This window comes from Physella acuta, unplaced genomic scaffold, assembly GCF_028476545.2.
Source record: "Physella acuta isolate Inbredline_101_S28 unplaced genomic scaffold, ASM2847654v3 ptg000710l, whole genome shotgun sequence".
NCBI classification, from domain to species: Eukaryota; Metazoa; Mollusca; class Gastropoda; family Physidae; genus Physella; species Physella acuta.
Genome location: NW_026732229.1, coordinates 343,735 through 348,010, shown reverse-complemented (window position 1 = coordinate 348,010; position 4,276 = coordinate 343,735). Strand labels below are relative to the sequence as shown.

General features: G+C 37.4%; 1 long non-coding RNA gene across 1 annotated transcript; it reads right to left on the bottom strand.

Moving 5' to 3' along the window:
- Nucleotides 1-1,249: 1,249 nt before the first annotated feature.
- Nucleotides 1,250-3,627, bottom strand: LOC131949730 (uncharacterized). The gene is made up of 4 exons (XR_009388191.1): nucleotides 3,601-3,627; nucleotides 2,726-2,824; nucleotides 2,074-2,341; nucleotides 1,250-1,473 (listed from the first exon to the last, which is right to left on the bottom strand). It is a non-coding gene; the product is annotated as an uncharacterized LOC131949730 (long non-coding RNA).
- Nucleotides 3,628-4,276: the final 649 nt, after the last annotated feature.

Below are 4,276 nucleotides of genomic sequence, written 5' to 3'. Positions count from 1 at the left end.
GAAGGGGAGAGGGATATTGAAAACACGTCTCAGGCCAATGATGCCAGTTCTTTGTGCAAGGTTCACTGAACTGTGACCACAACCTGGTATCGCCCCTCCCCCGCGAAGTACCTAGACAGGTACAGCCATCTGGGTGGGGCGGAGCTATTGGTTTTGATGAGCAGAGCTGGCCAGGCGACGTGCCATACAACTTGAGTGATCCGACACTCTTCTAGTAGCGCGCCACCCAAACTGTTGGGGTGATGAGGAGGGGGGGGGGGGGGAGGAGAGGAATGGTGGCTGCTCGAGTGGTTTTAGTAGCAACCCATGTTTTATTAGTGGTTATCTCCCCGTAAAGTCGGCCCACTGTTATCTCCCCTTGTAAAAACCTACAGGTACCTGCCATTACAGACACCAGTTATCTGCTCCAGTACATTTTTGTTTTGTTTATTCGCGTTTGCGCTGTGTTTGCGTTTGCATTTCCTTTTGTGTTTGGCTTTGTTAAACACAAGTTGGTACATTTAAAACAGATTCACCGTGGTGGAGCATGGGTATGCAGCTAGTTTATAATATAAGCCGCCATTATCGTTTCGCACTTCCTCGCACTTCCGTCATTTGTATCATCGTTATAGCCACTTTGTCGTCGTTTTTTAAGCTGGAGAATGTGGTCATCCATGTTGAAGTCTCTGCCCTGTGCGCGGACGGAAAATAATGATGTTTGAGTTGGGGTTGGAGGGATATCTGAGCGGATGTCCGTGAATATCCATATTCACACCAAAGTGCTACCGCCACCCGCGTGTAGCGTGGTGCGCTGAAAGAATATCCGTTTAAATGCGATGATCGCGGTAATAACCATATCCACATCGTAGTGAAGCACGGGTATAAGCTAGTATATATATATATATATATATATATATATATATATATATATATATATATATATATATATATATATATATATATATATATATAACACATATATACATTACTTTTGTTACATTAGATCCTAATAAGTGTATCACCAGTGTGTTTAATTTATTTAACTTTAAAGTGTTTGTATATGACTAAGATCTACAAGCTCTATAATAAACAGTTCGGAAAATATACATAGTGGTGGTATTTAAATTTAAAACGATGTTCGTAATCGAAATAAATGTGTGGTAATTTGTAAAATATATTTTAAAAAGTGCATTACAAATCATGAAAGATAGGATAACCATAGCATACAATTGAATAAATGACTTGAGTGAAATTAAAAACTCAACAGATGTTTATTTTATAGCTTTATTTACTGGAATAGAATAGATTTAAAATGTGTTTTCAAAAAATTAAAAAGTTTTTTTCCCCAACTAAATGCTGAAAATAAAGTTAAACAAAGTAATTCAAGCGTGGTTTACGATGATTGACAGTCGTCAGACAAATCGTTGTCATGTCACAACCTTTAAACTGTCAGCTTGGTATTTTTTCAATAGTCAGGTAGATCATTCCGTGGCTCTATGAAGAAAAGAAATACAGAAATCTTTTACATTATAGTTTAGTCAGGGTATAGACAGTCTTGTGTTTCTTTCAGACTTTTTACTCCAGAGTGGGGGGGGGGGGCGGTTGAAAATTTCTAGGATGGAGGAGGGGGAGTGAGGACACTGGTAAAAGTATATATTTTCTAAATTCTAATTCGTTCTTCGGGGAGTGCGGCAGGCGAACTTTGGGGGTGGGGGGTGGGGGTGGGGGTGGGGTGGGGGGGGGGGGGGGGTGCGAAGAAATGCCTCCTTAAAGAAACTGTGTTTAAGAGATGACCAAAATGGGCATGACACAAACCCAGAGGGGTCACTTGGTCGGGTGTCACCTCACCCCTCCCCCTTCCCCACACCCCCTCCCCCCCCCCCCCCCCCCCCACGATACTTTAGATTTGTCATCATTTGTTTATTTACGCTGGAGAAAACATTGTTTGGCTAGTTAGGTTTTTTATTTGGATTTCGTGCAATACCTAAAAAATAACGTCGCACCGGCATTTTCAAGATACTGCCTAACCAGTTCAGTGTTTAAATATTTGTTAATTGATATGCAATTAAACTAATTAGTTTTTTAAAAACTTACCATACGCGTTTTCACAAATCCGTTACCAAGCCGATGCGTTTAAAAGTTTATTTAGAATGGCGTTTTGATGTTGTTGTAGTTTTTTTAGTGGTTGCCTTCGTGGTAGTGGTGGTTGGTTTAGTGGTTGTTGTAGTTGGGTTAGTTGTTGTTGTAGTTGGGTTAGTTGTTGTTGTAGTTGGGTTAGTTGTTGTTGTAGTAGGTTTAGTTGTTGTTGTAGTTGGTTTAGTTGTTGTTGTAGTTGGTTTAGTAGTAGTTCTTGTTCTCTTTGCTGAAATATATATATATATATATATATATATATATATATATATATATATATATATATATATATATATATATATATATATATATATATATATATATATATATATATATATATATATATATATATATATATATGTATGTATACTATCTGCAAATACAGTCGTAAAATTTAAGTTTTAGTAAATTATCATATAAACGTTTTTTTTTTCGACAAAATTATTAAAACTCTTTTCTAGACATAAAAGATCTAATTAATAACTAAAGATTACTTTACCTAGATTTAAAATCATTACATTACGATTCTCTAAACTTCTCTATCAATGTCTATCTGAGTATCTGGTATCTAAACCCAGCGATTAGCGCTGAAAAAATTTGTAACACAACTCACAATCACCGACCACCGATGCGACCAGCAGTGTTGAAAGAAGGACGCTAGCGAGAAGTAGTTTGGCGGACATTTTGTTTTCACAGAACAATCTATAGGGTACTGCGAATCATAAAGAAATGCATTCAGATATAAATAAATCGGTGTATGTGTAGCGTAGTAAAGTTCCTCTTTAGACATAGCGATCCATTGGGCTGATGATGTATGATTCATACGTTTCTTGACCTCGGCATGTGAAGGTATAATGTGGCCACCGCTATGCACTTTACTTTTTCGACCGTAAGTCCGGTACCCATTAGGGCTGGGTAGACTCAGAGACGTTTTACAAGTCTGAACCGAGAGACAAACTCGAGATCTTCGGGCCAGCTGCCAAATGCTCTACCATTCGACCACGTCGTCCAATGCGAATAATAATTGCTTTACAAAATGTAACGCACTGATCACTCATCAGCTGGGTAGACGTGATAAGCAGAGCATACACACAAAAAAAGATTTCAAAGAGTTTTTTTTTACACAGTTAAACAATTTTAAAAATAAGACAAAAAGTCCACATATCAAATTGAGGAATGTTGAAAAACTTATGTTCGTTTCTTGCTTCGATCACCGTTAAGTATATCACCATGAGCCAGGTCCGTACGGTGTCAGCAAAGAATTTAATTAAATTAATTATGACATATGATAAATATAAGCAATTATTTCTTAAACCAAAATAAGAAATGAAATGAACTAATCCTATATTAAATGACACTTTTACAGGGTCTATAATAAAGTATTATACTGCATATATATATATATATATATATATATATATATATATATATATATATATATATATATATATTATCTACACATCGTATTCAAACGTTTCAAAAACTTACATTGTCGAAGATTCAGGGAGTAGATTTACCTTTCTACTAGAATTGACGTATATTTATACATTTGTAAGCATGTTTTGAAATAGTCTGACAACCAGATGTATCAGTGATAAAATAAACTAAGCTTCCTCAGATATTGTTTGAAGTTTAAATTTTAGAGTCTGTAATCCTTATTTGTGGGTTTGTTTTGATGATTTTAATAACGGCCATTAAAAATGTCAGCTAGTTGTTGTTGCTTTTTAGGATTAGGGCCGACATATTTGTGTGTTTGTTTTTCTCTATAATGCAACCAAGAAAGTGCTATCAAGAAAGTGACTTTCATTTTCAAAAAAATTACATACAAAGAGAACGTGTGTAGCACAACAGCCTGTCTACATGGAGCCTGTGTAGCACAACAGCCTGTCTACACGGAGCCTGTGTAGTACAACAGCCTGTCTGTAGGTTGCCTGTGTAGCACAACAGCCTGTCTGTAGGTTGCCTGTGTAGCACAACAGCCTGTCTGTATGGTGCCTGTGTAGCACAACAGCCTGTCTGTATGGTGCCTGTGTAGCACAACAGCCTGTCTACATGGAGCCTGTGTAGCACAACAGCCTGTCTACAGGGAGCCTGTGTAGCACAACAGCCTGTCTACATGGAGCCTGTGTAGCACAACAGCCTGTCTGTAGGGTGCCTGTGTAGC